Source organism: Oryzias latipes, chromosome 17 (assembly GCF_053564925.1).
Source record: "Oryzias latipes strain Hd-rR chromosome 17, Olatipes_Hd-rR_3.1".
Classification (NCBI taxonomy): Eukaryota; Metazoa; Chordata; class Actinopteri; order Beloniformes; family Adrianichthyidae; genus Oryzias; species Oryzias latipes.
In genome coordinates this window covers 36,550,001-36,570,000 of record NC_136253.1, presented here as the reverse complement: position 1 = coordinate 36,570,000, position 20,000 = coordinate 36,550,001, and the positions used below count along the sequence as shown (strand labels likewise).

The window sequence follows — 20,000 nt, the reverse complement described above, 5'->3', positions numbered from 1 at the left end:
GCCCAGGTGCCCCGGGGTGGCACAGACCCAGCTGGAGGATGTAACTGACTGGCATACTAACTTGACCAGGGCTGCTTTCATAGCAGGTCAGAAAAAGGCTGGCATCTGAGTTCAGAGGAGCTCCAGCTGCACACAGAGAGAAAGCTGGGACTGACAATCCACACCTTGATTTCTGTAGCTCTGTCATTTTGTCATGCTCAGAATGCTGACATTATGCCCCCCCCCCCACACACACACACATTTGAGATCAAATTTCTAAGAAATTTAATGTGATTTAAAAAAAAAGAAAATGTCTTCCAGCCCCGGCGAGGACGGGGGGGGGGGGTCTAAAGCAGCTTAATGTGGGATCGATGTGGGGTCTGGGTCACTCTGGGGGGTATTTATTAGGGTCACCATGCCCTAATCCCCAGCATGAAGCTGCTATATCGGGAATGTGGTCTTGGTCTTTACCACTTCCAAATACACCCAGAAACACCAACTCACACAAACGCACATACACAAACAACCTATCATACACAACCTAAGACACATGGGCATTAACCCTTGTGCTATCTTAGATGACCCCCCCTTCCATTGACATGTTCCCCCTACCATGACAAAGGTGGATAAAGGTGGAAAGATTTCATGTAATCCATGGACACCAGTGAAGATCACAAATCATTGAAGAAAAAAGGTTCAGAGCTCTGTCTAGTGGGTCTAGATGACCCCACTCCCAATGTTAAAGACCCTAGGATAGACCAAGGGTTACACCATCAACAGTAGCAGAGTGTTTGTGTGCATGAACATATGTGTGCGTGCAAAGGTTTGTGCCTGTATTTGAGTGCGTGTTAAAGTGTGTATGTGTGAGTGTGTGTGTATTTTCGTTTTCATTTGGACGGCTTGTTTTACCATCTTTAATGTCACCCTTTGAGTATGTAGTGTGTGTGTTTGTTTGTGCATATGTACGGTGGCCCAGAAGGGTCACAACACAACACATTAACTGACAACAGAAGTAAAGCTGCAATGGAAGTACTTTTCTTCTGAAATTTCCACTGGGCTGAGCGGCTAACTAGCTAACAGAACGTAACGTCACAGTGAACCGTGGAGGGAGCACGTTTTTTCTACAAGAGAAGCTAGCAGCAGTGTTGCCAGATTAGGCGGTTTTGGTTCTAAATTTGTGGGTAAAGATGGCTTGGGGGGGTTAGGCATAATTTGGGTGGTTTTAGGGTCGGTTCGGCGGGTTTTTTCCCGCTCATGAATATATAATAGCGGACTACGTTTGGCTGTGTGGCTGTTGGAGTTCTCTGTACTGAAGCTCCGTGAACTGCAGAGACGCTTAATGGACTGGGCTCTGTCATCTAGCCTGTTGTTGGGGGTGTGCAACGCCCCGCCCCGCCTCTTAGAAATTGTGTTCTTTAAAGCTTGATACCGCGGCGGCGTGTGGGCGGAGCTACCAGCCAAAGTTATGGTCTGATTGCTACATGGAGCGGTGTCTGTGTTTGTCAATGCATGGTAGACACAGAGAATGTGGAGAGATCAGGTTTATTATTTGGAAGAGTTCTGCTTGGTAATCATGTTTCCATGTTTGAGTTCATAAAATCCTCCCACATAAAGTCTCTGCTTCACCTCCTGCACTGAAAGCTGCGTCTGAACCCGAGGCTCATGGGCAGGTCGGTGGTCTCTGATAGATCTGTGTGTTCAAAAAGTGACATCTGCTGGACAAGTTCAGAACGGAGTAGTACAACATGCATGTTTTGTAGCACAGCCGCCTTCCAAAAATTTTGAATTTCATGGAAAAGCGTATTTATTTCCATAATTCTATTTTTTATAAATGGTTTTGAAATCCTGGTTTTGTGGGTTTTACAAACTGGAATGCCAATTTAAGTAAAAATAAACAAATCAGTACTTGAAATCATTTCAACAGTGGGCCCTGATTCCATATTCTATTAAAGTGACATTTTTTAATGAAATTCTGAAAATGAGTACACTTTTCCATGAAATCCACATTTTAGAAAATATCTGTGTGAGAAAAAGCTGATCAGAATCCACACAAGCTTTGAAGGAACAACACAAAACAGGATCATTTGTGTTTGGCGGCCGTGGTGCAGCGGTAGGGCGGTCGACCCATCGTAAGGTTGCAGGTTCGCTTCCCGCCTTGCACGCCCAGGTGTCGAAGTGTCCTTGGGCAAGACACTGAACCCCACCTCTCCTCTGGTGGGAGGTATGTGCCAGGGTTTGGCAGCAGAGCCGCCATAAGTGTGTGTGTGTGTGTGTGTGTGCGCGCGCGTGTGTACGTGTGTGTGTGTGCGTGTGTAAATGGGTCTGTGACTGCAAAGGGCTTTGGGCCTTCAAAAGAGGGTAGAAAGCGCTATACAAGTATATAAGTATACAAGTATACAAGTATACGTCATTTACCATTTGTAAAAGCTCATGTTTGTCCTTCAAGCCTTCAAGGAACAAATACCTGCAAAGAGAAAAAGACACAACCAAATCTGGACTCTGGACACGACTGAGATTCTGGCTCAGAGCTAAAGTTCTTCATTCTGTTGAAAAAAGATTCTGATTCTGAAACTTTGGAGTCAGTTTGATGCAGATTGTTTCTCTGCAAACGTTTCTTTTTTATTCCATCTCTCCTGAGCATAATCATGGATGATGTTCCACTTCATCACCTTCAACAGTGATGAAAGTCAGGTAAGGAAAAAATCCCTGAACTTTTCTTTGAGCGATATGGCGGGCACAGAGCGAAATTTTGGAAAAATACGTGGTCTTAGATGCATTCTGGTGCATTCTGGCAGCTTGTTATTCACTTCTTTATCAAGAAACTAAGACTAATTGGAGCATCATGATTTGTCATTCAAACCCCTAGTTTGACTCTCCATTAAGGACTTGCTGGTCCTAAAAAAGAATTTGGAAAATTGCTCAAAGTAACACAATCCTACAATCTACGCTTTTCCTTAAAGCTGCAAAACATACAATTGCTAAAATATAGTAACATCAAAGCCCCAAATGGCAAAAAGAACACCAGTAACTATGATATTCTATGAAAATACCTCAGTTATTTATACATTATTTCTGCTTTAGAAATGACTGATGTACAACATCCACTTGCACTGTTTTCTCAAACTATAATTACATCAAAATATGGGATCTGCTTTAAACTATAATTCTATAACATAATACATCAATTCTTTAACACCAATACTAAGTAATCTGGGAAATATCAAAACAAACATACAAACTAAGCTAAACATTGTAAACATTATTTTTTAAGGGAGTGCGGGTCCAAACCATCAAATACTTGTAATTAATGTCAACTATACTGAACTAAATCATGGTAATTAGGAAATACAAATAAATTAGAGAAATGTATTCAAAATAAAAACTGAAACTCAAAACTAAAATTGAAATTATTTCAAAATGTGGTTTTGAGATTATTTTACACAAAAAAGTATTTGACCTACACTACCTTAAAAATCTTTTTTTTTTCCAGCCAAGACCACTTCAATTTGTTTTTTATCGTCTTCTCACAACTGAGGTCGTGACCACGCTCAATAATGACGATGCCTGCCATTATTTTAACACAAATTTGATCGCAAACTCTTCAGATGTGTTTGTGAAAGTTTAGCGTGGGTCCGCCAGTTTTGGTCTCTAGGGAAGCAAGTCACGCTGACCACGTGGTGCAGACAGAGCCAATCAGACCCGTCGACGCATCCGAAAGCAACTAAAACGTCCCGTCATTGGTCAATTAGGCCGGGAAGACGAGAGATGGCCACGACCATAGAGGAAGCGATCTGCGGAGAAATATAGAAAATAAAGCTAAAATTAGCTGATTTCAGACCATTTTTTAATCCGGAAAGCGATTTGTCCGTAGAGATCAGGTCTTTATTTCCCGGAAAGTACGTTCGGTTTGCTCAAAAACCCGGATTTCCGGGAATTCCCGGAAGACTTTCATCACTGCTTCAAACATGACCTGAATCTAAGGTGTGCTGCACCAGACCTGGAGAGAAGTCTTCAGCTGTCATCTCCATCCGTCTGCTGTCTGGACTTCTGGAAGCAGCTCATCCACACGCTGCTGCTTGTGTTGAAGTCTCTCCATGGTTTAGCATCAAAGCCCATCTCTGAACCCACATCACGCAACTCAGACTGAGATTTTTTTGTATATGATTCCAAATAAAAAGACTCATTTCTATTGTTGTTCAAAACACTGGTGATCATTAACGTCTCTTTACTGTTTTAAAAGTAACTCAAATTCAAAAATAGAGACTGGTTCCTTTCTTTTTACTTTTTATTCATAAAAAAGCAGATGATTTTAAAGACATCTTTTTCCAAAATCATACACTATATTTCATATGGGTTGAATTTTTATAAATTACAATCAATGTGCACAGAAAAAAAAAATTAAATTCGTTTTTTCTGTTAAAAAAAAAGTAACTTTTTGCGTAGCCTCAAATTGTGGACCAGCTGATCTGAAGGTGTGAAGACGTCCAGTCTGGTTTTCAGTGGCGTTTTGGGTCATGTTCACGCCAGGTTCATGTCAATCATCCACAGCTGTCTTCATTTCTGTTGTCCTCACTCTAGCTAAGTGTCCAGTTTTCAGTTGGTCATTGTCCGGCCATTTGTTTTATCACCGTTTTTAGTAACAGGAGGTCTGGATGGTGAGACATTTTCTGATCCTTAAAACAGAGAAACTATAATAAACTAAATGAACTGATTGAAATGATCTCAAAAGATTACTAGGGGTTGAGATTATAATCTCAGAATTGCAATCTAACAATATACATTTTTGCAGAAGCTGCTATTTCATTTATCTTGTTTCAAGTGCCCATTAAAAAGTTGTGCATTTTTAAAAATGTAACAAAAATGTGAGATAAAGGTAGTTAAAGTGTCACATTAATTAAGGACAAGCTGGTGTTTTGTTATCAATTTTGACAACCCAAAAATCAAATGTTCTGTTGTTTCTGTCCTGAAAAGCAAATCATTTCTAACATAGAAAGGAATTGGCAAATAATACAGTGTTACCCATTGGCAGTGAAACTAGCAATCATGTTCTCCATAACTCATTATCACAATGAAATAGTTCATTACTTGCTGTACTTCATCTGCAAACACAACTGCCCCCAGATTGTTCCTTTGAAGACAAAGAAAAGCATATTTGGTTATAAAATAAATACATAGAATCTTAAAATCTTGACAATTTATGCATTATTCACATAACGTTTGAATGTCTATAGTGTACATCTCAATACTATGCAAATGCATAAGAAGCCAAAACTACCAACACACAGCATGCTGAGACATGATTTCATGACACCTTACTCTGCTTTCATTATGAGGCTGACGTGAAGATACAAAATATGTCAGATGTGTATAGTTCTACAACCCAAAATAAGAGAAAAATGTTCTAAATTAACCATACCAGTAGATCAGCACGATCAAACTCAGTTTTAATAACGTCCTCCATGTCAGAGTCAGAAGAGTCTTCCAGTTCTCCAACTGCAAAACAAACAGCAATTCCAAAGAATTTAAGAGAATATCACCATATTTGGTAAACAACAATGTGAATCCACAGACAGAATTAAGAAACTATGAGCAGGTATATTCCAAATGTACGACAGAATTTTAGGGCCACCAACAAAAAAAACAACTAAAATTACGAGATTTTATCTCCTAAATTTACCACTTAAAATCTCGTAAATTTAGGAGAAAAAAAGTCGTAGACTAACAAGGAGAAAACACCAAAGTTTTCTGTTTATCGGAGCCTATCTTGAAGATGAAATATGTGGAGCCTTTTGTGAAGCTTTATTTAGGTTTAAAACAAAGAGATTCTGAGCTTTTTGGCGACTCAAAATCAGATTATTTTCAGTGGAGCCGTCTTTTCGGGGTTCGGTGTCGGTAAAGCGGACTTTCATCTGTAAAATAAGGAGCTCAGAGACACGTTTGGGTGCAGAGAACCGCTGCAGCCTTTATTCTCCTTTTCATTCACGTAACCTGAAGTTCATCTGTCACATTACCTCATGAACCTGTCATCCCAACACCAATGCTGAAGTAAACAGTGTTCCATACGCCCCTCCTGCAGATGAAACGTCCCGTTTCAACACAAAACAATAAAGAGGAATGAAAATAGTCTGTTATATTAGCATTACAACGTTGAAAAAGGCAAAAGTGCTGCTCCTCCTCAGACGGAAGCATCACACAAACACAGAGATCTTTGGTGGAGGAAGAAAGGATTGAAGTGGACAGCTGCCTGCAGGGACGGCTTCATGATGGGGCTGCAGAGATCCTGCAAACCAACCATCAATAAATAAAACTTTAACAAGTTGTAAATCAACCAAATGAGCTTCCAGACATCTGGAATGTTCTCAATAAACATTTAACTCACCTGTTGAACTAAGTTTAGTTGGTCTGCTCTGCTGCTGCGCGGCGTTCACCTGCTGCTCTAAACTCCACTTTAATGTCCTAAATTTACGAGATAAAATCTCGTAAATTTAGTTTTTTTTTTTTTGGTGGCCCTAAAACTCCGTCGTACAAATTTCCAGAAGATAAACATAAAAATACTAGCAAGGTAAAGCGCTGTTATTATAATTTACATTTTCTTGATTAAAAAAGACAATGTGTGTCAAATGACACACACGCATCACAGCTTAGCTCCTTCAAAGTCCTTTGTAAAGCAGATGTAGAGATGATCCTTGGCCTGCCTGCTTCATCCATACAAGCCTCAATACTGAAGGCCGTTGTGTCCCGGGGATCCCAACAACCTCTGTGCTGTCCCCATACAAAATACAAAAGGTCCATCTTTTCTATCTTTATTAAAGTCCGTCATGTTTCTAACAGCCTGAATATTTTTTTTTACCAAATGTTTTTCCCACGTTGTGGCCTCAGATCATCTTTCTGCATCAAGCCAACATTTATGTGAAAGAAAAAAAGACAGACAGAAATGTTTCAAAAATGAAAACTCATGTCACTTTTATGGGATGTGTAACTCGTTTCCAGAAGTTCCAAATGAACAAAAATTACAGTCAGGACCATAAATATTTGGACAGAGACACATTCTTTCTAATGAACATTACCACAGTGAATTTGAAATCAAACAACTCAGATGCCATTGAAGTGCAGACTTTCAGCTTTTATTCAATGGTTGAACAAAAAGATTGCAGAAAAATGTGAAAAACTAAAGCATTTTTTAAACACAATCCCCTGCAATAGGTTGTGACTCATTTGAGGAGTAAATTCTTTGTCAGGATTGGAAACTAAATATCTTTGTATGAAAATGTTGCAGGCTCTCCAATCATCATTTGATCTATTTTCAAAGTGTTCCTAGTGGTCTTTTAATGATGATGTTTTAGACAAAGTCAAAGACATTGTTGTATTCTGGGATCAACTTTCTGCTGAGCAGTAGAAGTTCATTAGAAAATGGCCTCTGAAATGTTGGCGTGGAAGTTAGCCCGCTCTGCTTCCCCATCAACCCTTTTTTATCCACTATGTCCCACTAGCTTACAGCCTCTCACAAGCCCAAGCTAACATTAGCAGTGCAACTAAAATTGCAGCAATATTAGAGCAATCCACACGTTCAGTTTTGAGCCAGATACCAGCTCAGACGAGGAAAACCAAGGCGTTCATAGATCTTTCTTTAAGTGGGTGTATCAGAACGGAGCAGAGCAGTGAGACTTTGGCCCCGCCCATCACAGTTTTTACGTCACAAATGAGAGCTTTTTCATTTTTTTTTACTTGTCCTGTCCAACAGCTGAGCAAACAGATGAGAGCTCAAAGTTTCTTGTGTTGGACAGATTTTACTGATAGTTCATTTGTTAATACTTGTATCGATTCAAGATGGTATTATTTCTGAGCGTCCTTCAGCGTCCGACTCTTTTTTTTTTGCACTTTACCCTCCGACCACTAGTTGGCAGCAGAGCACACAGAGCCTCTTTGAGGAGCGCTACCAATGAGTTCTATCCAATGAGTTCTATCACTAGAGGAGACATCACGTGGTTCCTCATGGGAGGAGAGCACCGCCATCTTGGTGAGGTCAAGTTACTACTGCAGTGAATGCATTTGAACACATTTTTTGTATAATACCAGTTCATTGTTTGTGTTTCAACTGCCAAAATCAGAGAACTGAGTCCATGAAGGAGGTAGGTGTATCATTTCACAGGTAAGTATTTTAATTTTTTTCTTTTAATGCTGCAGGGGCTTCATGAATAGAACACATGTTGACATGCATGATGCTGCAGGGCTGTTATCAACATGCTGCATGATGTACGGAGAATTTGCTGTCAACATAAATCTACATTTTATTTTGCTAAACCTGTATACAGCATACTAGGCTATTATAGTAATATAGATTTATACATTTCTGACTCAGTGACTGAACTTTTCACTATTCACTATTCAGACTTAAGGAAAAAGTGGATCTTAGCAATAAAAAGAGCTAACCCAGATGGATCACTGTGGTACCAACTAGTAATACAGTCAATACATTTGTGGAAACACATTTAGATAAGAGGCCAGACTGTTTGCTTGAAACCCGACACCATAACATCTGTGTTACACAAATTGATCACTCACATGAATCAGTATAAATCTATTGTTTTTCTTTGTTGTTGTTATTTTAGGGTAAATCTATTGTTCACTTTTGGACTTCTTTTGAATATTTATTATTATTATTATTATTATTAATAATAATAACAATATTAATAGACTAATATATTATTATTTATTGACTTATTATGTATGCTATTATTTATTGTTTGTATTGACTTACTATTGATTTTCGTAGCCCATCGAGACGACTGTTGTTGTGATTTTGGGCTATACAAATAAAATTGAATTGAATTGAATTGAATTTATTATTATTATGATTATTATTATTATTGACTTATTGTTGGGTTTTTCTAAATAATTTAAATTACATGTCAAAGAGGTCTAAAACTCCTAAATGTTTACAAATTATTTTTTAAAAATTCTTTGTAATAATTTTTTTATTTGTAAGAAGTCCTGCAGCAATGCATTTTCATTAAAGTTTGAGCTTTTAAGGCTGACTTTTTCTCTTCTTTAACAACAACAAATGATGTATCTATATATATATTATATATAAATATAATATATTTACATATATTTATAAATATATATAAATTGTAAAAACATATATAGTATATAAAAGCTGCTTAGACACCACTAAAAGCAATAGAAATCATTGTCATGTGGGCGTCGTCGACCTCACCAAGATGGCGTCGCGCTCCGCCACCGTCGGCCAGGCTTCTAAAGCGGGCGTGTCTCCTCTAGTGATATAACTCATTGGTTCTATCTCTCGAGGAGACATCACGTGATTCCTCATGGGAGGAGAGCACCGCCATCTTGGTGAGGTCAAGTCACTGCTGCAGTTCAGCATGTGAACACATTTTTAACAAGATGCCAGTTCATTGTGTGGGTTTCTACTGCCAAAAGTGGAAAATGAGTCCAGGAAGGAGGAAGGCACAAGGAATATAATTTTTTTTAATGCTGCAGGGGCTTCATTAATGTGGGATCAATAAAGTAATTCTGATTCTGATTAATAGTACACATGTTTTTTTAATACCACACTTGTTGACATGTATGATGCTGCAGATCTGTTATCAACATGCTGCTGCATGATGTACGGATAATTTGCTGTCGACATAAATGTAAACTTTATTGTGTTAAACCTGTATACAGCATACTAGGACTAGACTATTATAGTAATATAGATTTATACTGTAGCGACCCGGGGGTTAGCGCTGCCTTCAGCCCCAAAGGCTCATGGGAAGTGGGGAGCTTAGGGTGAAACCTTGAGTCAGAGGGCTGGAAGCTGAAGTGACCCTCCATGCTGTTTGGTCTGTATGGTGTGCTGGAATAAACAGGCTTGTTGCTTAAAAGCTAATATTGCCTCTCTCTACGTTTCTTCCAACCTGAGACTGTCCGGGGTCGTGCGGTGTATGGGGCACGGACAGCTCTCCATTAGAACCTCTTCATGAGCAGTTGGCTTTCGCTACCCCACTAAAGTGACGGTCCGGCCGGATCGTTACATTGGTGTCAGAAGTGGGATGCTTAACCGCTGCTACACCATGGAGAGCATCGCCATGGAGGGTGAGACGGAGCAGCTGATCCTGGTGGCAGTCTGGAACAAGGGAGGAGTAAGGGCGATGACACCACCCTGAAGGATCGAGCACCCACCGTCATCCGCAGCCTGGCCCTGCCCGGCACCAACGTTAGAACATCCGGACCAGACTGTGATGACGGTGCGCAGCCCAGCTGAACCTTCACAACGCAATGGCTCAACAACACTGGAACCACACCTGGCTCAGGTCAACCTGGCGACCGGCAATGAGGGCTAGACACTGAAGGGGACTTCTCACACACTCAGGCTTGGCGTTAGAGGGCGCTACACTGCTGGACCTCGCACCTGCGGAGCTGCGAGACCTGTCAGCGCGGACAGCAGAGCTTCGCTTTGGGGAGGAGGGTTTGACGAAGCAGACCCTACAGCAGCTGGAGTCTCGCCACCGTAGAGACGACGACGATCGCCTGGGATGCCTGGGGACCTTCTGCTGCTGGTGTGCAGCTCTTCACTTGGAGAGAGTCTGCTCCCCCATGGTGACGTGCACCCTGATGGCGGTGCTTCCATGGAGGCGGGGACTGGTTCTCCTGGCTGGGCACATACTGGCATGGAACTGTGTCAGTTGCAGATGTGCTAACCCAGCCAGTGAATTCAATTCAATTCAATTCAATTTTATTTGTATAGCCCAAAATCACGACAACAGTCGTCTCGATGGGCTTCGAAGTAAAACATGAAATCAAAAGGATCACGAATACAAAGAGTTCAATAGAAAAATACTAAAATGAACTAACAAACTGACTAAGCTATACTGGCATCCCTGCCCTTAGACCCCCCTTCGCGGTAAGGAAAAACTCCCAAAAAAACCGGATTCCGGAAAAAACGAAGAAACCTCAGGGGTGCCCACATGAAGGAGGGATCCTCCCCCAGGACGGACAGGCGATTTACCAGAAATCTTAGAGAAGAATTAACTTATCTAAATCTACAACTACATATATAAAAGTCCAGCAGACGAGCTTCATCCAGCCGTGGTTGTGGGGACAGTCAAAGGCGCGAGTCGAGCCGGAGACAGGAACCACAGCCAGGTGTAGGAGCAGGAGCAGAGACGAGGTACTCGGTCAGGTACAGAGCAGAGACGAGCCAGAGATGAGCCAGAGGCAGGATCCACAGCCAGGTGTAGGAGCAGGAGCAAAGGCGAGGTAAACGGTCAGGAACTGGAGCACGGATGAGCCAACTGGAGTCTGGAAGCACTCCCACTCCCCAGGAGGGGAGAGGAAAAGAGGGACAATACATGAATCGCACTGCACCAAACAGAGGCATGGAGAACTAAATGATAAATTATGATCAAGAATAGAGGAGAGGAAGGGTAGAAGTAAAAAAGGAAAGAGGACAGAACCCCAGTGCACCATAGTTACCCCAGCTTCAACTTCTAGCAGCCTTTTAAAAGAAATAGTTATTATTAAGTTTAATTTAAACAAACTAACATTAAGTTAAATAATCTCTGAATACTAGCTAGTCTGACAATAAGCCTGTCCAAAGAGGAATGTTTTCAGTCTAACTTTGAATGTAGAAACTGAGTCGGCCTCTCTTACATGAGCTGGGAGTTTATTCCATAAGACAGGGGCTTGGTGGCTAAACGCTCTACCTCCAACCGTACTTTTACTAATTCTAGGAACCACAAGCAGTCCTGCATTTTGCGAGCGAAGTGTTCTGATTGGTTGGTAAGGGACTATGAGGTCCTTAATATAGGACGGGGCCATTCCATGTAAGGCCTTATAGGTTAACAGGAGGATCTTGAACTTAATTCTAGAATCAACTGGGAGCCAATGGAGCGAAACTAACACAGGAGTGATGTGATCTCTTCTGCTGGTTCCAGCTAACAATCTAGCAGCTGCGTTCTGAACAAGCTGGAGACTTCTTAAGGAACTCTTAGGACACGCTGCTAACAAGGAGTTACAGTAATCCAGCCTCGACGTAACAAATGCATGGATGAGTTTTTCAGCATCACTCTTAGAAAGTATATTTCTGATCTTAGCAATATTTCGCAGGTGAAAAAAGGCAGTTCTACATGCCTGAGATATGTGAGCCTTAAATGATAAATCCTGGTCAAGTAAAACCCCAAGGTTTCTAACTGTGGAATTAGGGGCTATACTTATGCCATCCAGGGAGACTATCTGAGCAGACAGAGCATCTCTGAGGTTTTTAGGACCAAGTATAATGACCTCAGTTTTTTCTGGGTTCAAGAGGAGGTAATTAATTGTCATCCAGGTCTTGATGTCACTGATGCAGGCGTTCAGTTTCTCTATCTGGTCATTCTGGTCAGGCTTCATGGATAAATACAACTGCGTATCGTCGGCATAACAATGAAAATTAATGCTGTGTTTCCTGATTATGTTTCCTAGGGGTAACATATAAAGCGTAAACAGGATCGGTCCCAAGACTGAGCCCTGTGGGACTCCATAGTTGACTCGAGTGCACTGAGAGGAATGGCCATTTACATTAACGAACTGATACCTATCAGACAGATAGGATTTAAACCACTGGAGAGCAGATCCTCTGATCCCTATGTCCTGCTCTAATCTATGGAGTAAAATACCGTGGTCGATAGTGTCAAAGGCAGCACTGAGGTCCAACAGGACCAGAATAGAAAGTAGTCCCTTTTCTGAGGCCAATAACAAGTCATTAGAGACTCTAACTAGTGCAGTTTCCGTACTGTGGTGAGGTCTAAACCCCGACTGAAAGTCTTCAAAGTGGCTGTTGTCCTGTAGGTGGCAGTAAAGCTGCTTAACTACAACTCTTTCTAGGATTTTAGAAATAAAGGGCAGGTTTGATATCGGTCTATAGTTGGCCAAGATGCTAGGATCCAAACTGGGCTTTTTCAGAAGAGGTTTAACAACTGCAAATTTAAAAGACTGTGGCACGTAACCCGTTTCCAGAGAGGCATTTATCATTGTTAATATGGGATCATTAATTAGGGGAAAAGTTTCTTTAAAAAGTCTAGTGGGAATTGGGTCTAACAGACACGTTGAGGATTTGGAGGACGTAATAATTGATGTTATTTCCGCTTGATCCACAGCAGTGAAGCAGTCTAATGTTACAGAGGTTTCTATGGATGCCTCCATTTCTACCGCTTCAGCCTGTTCTGGGCTGATAATAGGAATAACTTGATTTAACTTATGTCTAATATTTGAGATTTTACTGTCGAAAAATGTAAGAAAATCATCAGAGCTGAGAGAAACAGGAACATGTGGTTCTACTGAGCTCTGACTGCGAGTTAATTTAGCTATAGTGCTAAAAAGAAATCTTGGATTGTTTCCATTCTCTGATATTAAGGTTGAATAGTACTGGCTTCTAGCTCTACGCAGAGCTTTTTTATAATTTAATAGGCTATGTTTCCAGATATCCAGAGACTGCTCTGAACCGGAGCGGCGCCATTCTCTTTCCAACTTACGGGTTTCTCGTTTAAGAGAACGAGTTTCAGCGTTAAACCACGGTGCTACTCGGTTTTGTCTGACGAATTTAGGTTTCAAGGGGGCAACAACATCGAGTGTACTCCTGAGGGCTTGTAAGGCATCATTAACAAAGTGGTCATTTATACTAGGACTGATACTATGGGAGCTGGTCTCAGAGTATTTTCTCAGAATATCACTAAGTACTGGCTGAACTGTGTGTTTAAACTCAGACACAGAACGGTCAGTTAAGGTTCTTCTAAGTTGTTTCTTATTCACTGGGACAGAAGGATGTTCCAGTGTAAACTGGAAGGTAATCAGAAAGTGATCAGAAATGATGGGGTTAAGAGGAAGGACACTCAGCTGGCTGATCTCTATCCCATGGGTTAGAACAAGGTCCAGGGTGTGCTTATGACAGTGAGTGGGTTCATTCACACTTTGGGTGAAACCAACATCATCTAATAAAGCTGCAAAAGCCTTTCCTAGGCAGTCACTGGGGTCATCAACATGAATATTAAAATCCCCTAATATTATAATTTGATCAGAATCTAAGACAATAGTCGATAGGAAGTCGGAAAACTCAGTTAAAAATTCTAAATATGGGCCGGGGGGGCGATAAATAATTATGAGTAAAACAGGTTTTCGAGTTTTCCTGTTTGGGTGACTTAAAGACAATATGATGCTTTCAAATGAATTATAAGCATTTTTAACTTTAGGGCTGAGAAGTAAGCTAGACTGTGATATTACTGCCAAACCACCTCCTTTCCCTGAAATCCTGGATTTCTGATAGTTAGCATAAGTGGGGGGGGTTGCTTCATTCAATCTAACATAGTCATCCTGATGGAGCCAAGTTTCTGTTAAGGCTAAAAGACTAAGATTGTTATCAGTAATTAACTCGTTGACTAAGAGGGACTTGGAGGAAATGGATCGAATGTTTAATAAACCGCATTTAATGACATAATTCTGCTTGTGAGAACTGCTGTCTGTCACTTTTAAGTTTCTATGACGCGCTCCTTTCATTTGTCTTTCAGCACATAAGCTAAAGCTCGGACCTGCTTGACTTTCCCTGCATGGGTTTTGCACCGGCACTAACCCTAAGGGAGGCTCAGAGGAGCGTTTTCCACTGCTGCTCTGCGCCCGGGTCTCGTCTCTGGATTGTCAGGTTAACAGACTAAGGCTAGCAGAAATGTTTCTAGAAAGAAGAGCGGCACCGTCCCGGGTGGGATGGACGCCGTCTCTCCGCATGAGACCGGGCTTCCCCCAAAACGCGCTCCAGTTATCCACAAAACCAACGCCGTTTTCTGGGCACCATCTAGAAAGCCAGCGGTTAAATGATGAAAAGCGGCTGTACATTTCATCACTGACTAAGTTCGGCAGGGGACCAGAGAAAATTACAGTGTCGGACATCGTCTTAGCCAGTTTACACACCGAAGTTACGTTTAACTTAACCACCTCTGACTGTCTCCGTCGGGCATCATTACCGCCTGCGTGAATCACGACTCGACGGAACCTGGACTTATTCTGAGCTAACATCCTAAGGTTCCCCTCGATGTCACCAACTCTGGCCCCCGGATAACACCTGACTGTAGCCGCTGGGAGCTCCACGTTTCTAACTTCAGAAGAGCCTATAACCAGAGTTGAGTGTTCAGCGGGTGTGTCGCTGAGGGGGGAGAACCTATTACTAACGTGGAGTCTCGGGTGCTCTAAGTTTTTGCGTTTAGCACTATGTTTCCTCCCAACCGGTACAAACCCCTGACTGTCTCCCGGCTGTTGGGAGGGCGCTGGGGTGCTAGCTAAGTTAGCCCTGGTAGCGCGGCCCGCGCTACGAGTAACGACCTGGCTAGCCGGCTTAGCTTCCACTGTGCGGAGCCGCGCTTCTAACTGCTCCAGCCTGGCCTCCAAGTCTAACACAAGACTACACTTAACACACCTACCCCTATCTTCACTAAAGGAGGCAGGATCATCACTAAACATATGGCACATGGGGCAGGAGAGAGGAGGAGAGGCGGAAGGAGTGGTGGTGGCCATACTAGGTTCTAAGCTAAGGCTAGCGGTGTTTAAGTAAAGAGAAGTGGTTTATTTAGCAAAATGAGAAAAGTGAACAGAAAGCGGTTTAACAGTGGTGAATTAGCTAATAAAAGGTACTAGATGTGAATATTAACCCAGATAACCCTTAGAGTAAGCAATAGTAGTAAGGCTAATGCCAAACAAGAGGACAGCAGTCACACAACTAGCACTGGGAATAGCTCACCCGGAAATGACGTCACAGGATCACCTGAGTGGTCTGTTGTGTCTGTTGTGAAGAGGAGGACTGTACACGGTGGCGGTTGAAACCCAGGATTGTGCGAAGGAGTCTCCAGCCAGTGTGTTCCTGTGTTTTGCTAATTGTGTTGTGTTATTCAGTTATGCAGTTATGTGAGGGTTGTGGGGACACTAACCCTCTTAGGTGGGGGCAGTGTAGCGACCCGGGGGTTAGCGCTGCCTTCAGCCCCAAAGGCTCATGGGAAGTGGGGAGCTTAGGGTGAAACCTTGAGTCAGAGGGCTGGAAGCTGAAGTGACCCTCCATGCTGTTTGGTCTGTATGGTGTGCTGGAATAAACAGGCTTGTTGCTTAAAAGCTAATGTTGCCTCTCTACGTTTCTTCCAACCTGAGACTGTCCGGGGTCGTGCGGTGTATGGGGCACGGACAGCTCTCCATTAGAACCTCTTCATGAGCAGTTGGCTTTCGCTACCCCACTAAAGTGACGGTCCGGCCGAATCGTTACAATACATTTCTGACTCAGAGACTGAACTTTTCTTGCAGGTTTCCAATGGATTCAGACTTCAGGAAAAAGTGGGCCTTGGCAATAAAAAGAGCTAACCCAGATGGATAACTGTGGTACCAACTAGTAATACAGTCTGGATGTGTTCAAAAGATTTTGTGGATTCAGACTTTGATAAGAGGCCAGACTGTTAGCTTGAAACCCGACACCATAACATCTGTGTTACACAAACTGATCACTAACATGAATCAGTAAATCTATTGCTTTTCTTTGTTTCTGTTTTTTTTAGGGTAAATCTGTTGTTGAATTTTGTTGATTTATTATTATTATTATCATTGACTTAATATTGATTTATTATTATTTATTATTTTTGTTGACTTACTATTGATTTATTATTATCATTATTGTCTTATTGTTGAGCGTTTCTAAATAATATAAACTACATGTCAAAGAGGTCTAAAACTTTTTAATGTTTAAAAATTATTTTTAATAAATTATTTGTTATAATTTATTTTTATTTGCAGTCCTGCAACTATTCATTTTTCATTAAAGTTTGAGCTTTTAAGGCTGACTGTTTCTCTTATTCAACAACAACAAATGTTATATATATATATATATATATATATATATATATATATATATATATATATATATATATATATATATATATATATATATATATATATATATATATATATATATAAACGCCCCTCTCACCCTCCGCGGGTGGTTTCTCCTCCAAGCTCGGGTCCTCAACCAGAGGCCTGGGAGCTGGAGGGTCCTGCAGTATCTTAGCTGTTTCTAGCACTGCGCTTTTCTGGACTGAGAGGTCTGAGGTCTTTCCAGGTGTCTGTTGTAGCCACTCCTCCAGCTTGGGGGTTACTGCCCCCAGTGCTCCAATTACCACAGGCACCACTGTCACCTTCACTTGCCAGGCTTTCTCCAGTTCTTCTCTGAGTCCCTGGTATTTCTCCAGTTTCTCGTGTTCCTTCTTCTTGATGTTCCCATTGCTTGGCACTGCCACATCCACCACAACGGCTTTCCTCTGTTCTTTATCCACCACTACAATGTCTGGTTGGTTCTCCATCACCATCCTATCAGTCTGGATCTGGAAGTCCCACAGGATCTTTACCCTCTCATTCTCTACCACCTTCAGAGGTGTTTCCCATTTTGATCTTGGGGTTTCCAGTTCATATTCTGCACACATGTTCCTGTATATTATTCCAGCCACTTGATTGTGGCGCTCCATGTATGCTTTCCCTGCCAGCATCTTACACCCTGCAGTTATGTGTTGGATTGTTTCAGGCGCCACTTTGCACAGCCTACACCTTGGGTCTTGTCTGGTGTGGTAGATCTGAGCCTCTATGGCTCTGGTGCTCAGGGTTTGTTCCTGAGCTGCCAGGATGAGCGCTTCAGTGCTGTCCTGTAGGCCAGCCCTTTCTAGCCATTGGTAGGACTTCTTGATATCAGCCACTTCAGTTATGGTCCGGTGGTACATCCCATGCAGGGGTTTGTCCTCCCATGAGGATCTGTCCTCCAGCACTATATCCTCTGCTCTCCATTGCCTGAGACATTCACTGAGCACACTGTCAGTTGGGGCCTTGAGCTTGATGTACTCATGCATCTTGGATGTTTCATCCTGGATAGTGGCTTCTACGCTCACTAGTCCTCTGCCTCCTTCCTTGCGGCTAGCATACAGTCTCAGGGTGCTGGATTTGGGATGGAACCCTCCATGCATGGTGAGGAGCTTTCGTGTTTTAACATCCGTGGTCTGTATCTCTTCCTTTGGCCATCTTATTATTCCTGCAGGGTATCTGATAACTGGCAGTGCGTAGCTGTTTATTGCCCGGGTCTTATTTTTGCCATTGAGATGGCTTCTCAGGACTTGCCTTACTCGTTGGAGGTATTTAGCTGTTGCAGCTTTCCTTGTTGCCTGCTCCAGGTTGCCATTTGCCTGTGGAATTCCAAGGTACTTGTAACGGTCCTTGATGTCTGCTATTGTTCCTTCTGGGAGTGAGACCCCTCCTGTGTGGACTACCTTGCCTCTCTTTCTCACCATCCGGCTGCATTTCTCGAGCCCGAATGACATCCCAATGTCAGTACTGTAGATCCTGGTGGTGTGGATCAGGGAGTCAATGTCACGCTGGCTCTTAGCATATAGCTTGATGTCATCCATGTAGAGGAGGTGACTGATGTTGGCCCCATTTCTGAGTCGGTATCCATAGCCAGTCTTGGTGATTATTTGGCTGAGGGGGTTCAGACCTATGCAGAACAGCAGTGGGGACAGAGAATCACGTTGGTGATGGACACTTGTGCAAGTGGCTTCAAGGGTGGTTTTCCACAGCTTTATTGAGTTTCCCATGAAGGCTCTTAGAGTCCTGTTGATGTTGTACAGCTTCAAGCATTCAGTGATCCATGTGTGTGGCATTGAGTCATAGGCCTTCTTGTAATCAATCCAGGCTGTGCACAGGTTGGTGTGTCGTGACTTACAGTCTTGAGCGACTGTTCTGTCGACAAGGAGTTGGTGTTTGGCTTCTCTGGAGTCTCTACCAATGCCCTTCTGTGTGTTACTCGTGAATTGATCCATGTGCCTATTTATCTTGGTTGCAATGATGCCTGACATGAGCTTCCATGTTGTGGACAGACAAGTTATTGGCCGGTAGTTGGATGGGACTGCATCCTTTGAGGGATCCTTCTGGATCAGGATCGTTCGCCCTTCCGTTAGCCATTCGGGGTGAGTCCCATCTCTTAGCAGCTGGTTCATTTGTGCTGCCAGGCGCTCGTGGAGTGCGGTGAGCTTCTTTAGCCAGTAGGCATGTTGTCATGACTATAGAACGACTGAGACCCAGATGCTGAAACCCGGAATGAGACACAGGACAGAGATGTCTTGGCGAGAAGGTAGATTTAATATGATGGCCAGACAGGTAGGTAACTGTTACTGGAGGTCCGAGAATGTAACTGCGGCTCGTGGCGTCACTGGTGGAACTGCTCGTTCGGGTCTGGAGTCGGCAGCGTGGGTCCGTTTCGTGAGGCAGCTGGTTCGGCAGAGGCTCGTGGTGAGGATGGAGGGAACAGACCAGTAGAGGAGTCCGGATTACGGCTGCTGTGGGTGACCACTCGTGGCTGAGGTTTCCTGGAGACAGGTAAGACAGCATAAGTTAACTACTTGGCTTAAGGCAAGGCAACAAAGCATGAACTTGACGTGAGGCCAAATATGCACCATCAGGGGCAACGGACTGGCGTTGAATGAAGATCCTGGAGCTCCTTAAGAAGGCAGGTGTGATGATGAGGTGAGTGGAAGCAGCTGGGGATAATCAGGAACCAAGCGGAGAGGAGAGGGGGGAGGAGTCTGACAGAGGCACCATGACACATGTATCATGTCAGGGCCCGGTGCTGTCCAGTTCTTCGTACCTGAGACTCTTTCTTGGATGTCTGCCACTGTGATGGTTACTGGATTCTGTTCAGGGAGGTTGCTATATTCTTTTCTCAGAGAGACCAGCCACTGAGCATTGCTGTTATGTGCGGTCTCTTTCTCCCATATATTTTTCCAGTACTGTTCAGTTTCTAGCCTTGGTGTGTCTGCTTGGCTGTTTTGACCCTGCCACTGACCGTACACTTTTGCAGGTTGAGTTGCGAAGAGCCTGTTTATTTGTCTGGCTTCATTGTCTCTTGTGTACCTCTTTAGGTGGCTGCTCAAGGCCAGGAGCCTTTGTTTGGCAGTTTCCAGTGCTTCAGGTATGGGCATCTG

General features: G+C 42.7%; 2 long non-coding RNA genes across 2 annotated transcripts in view; both read right to left on the bottom strand.

Annotated features, from left to right (window-relative positions):
- Positions 1 to 4,481: 4,481 nt before the first annotated feature.
- The window catches only part of LOC105358513 (uncharacterized), a 58,074-nt gene continuing 42,555 nt past the window's right edge, over positions 4,482 to 20,000 (bottom strand). Inside the window, exons 2-4 of the long non-coding RNA XR_912139.4 lie at positions 5,396 to 5,472; positions 5,065 to 5,107; positions 4,482 to 4,652 (exon numbers count right to left, since the gene is read on the bottom strand). This is a non-coding gene — a long non-coding RNA (uncharacterized LOC105358513). The remainder of the gene's footprint in view (positions 4,653 to 5,064; positions 5,108 to 5,395; positions 5,473 to 20,000) is intronic.
- LOC111949060 (uncharacterized) lies at positions 19,138 to 19,607 on the bottom strand. The gene is made up of 2 exons (XR_002875084.2): positions 19,473 to 19,607; positions 19,138 to 19,385 (listed from the first exon to the last, which is right to left on the bottom strand). It is a non-coding gene; the product is annotated as an uncharacterized LOC111949060 (long non-coding RNA).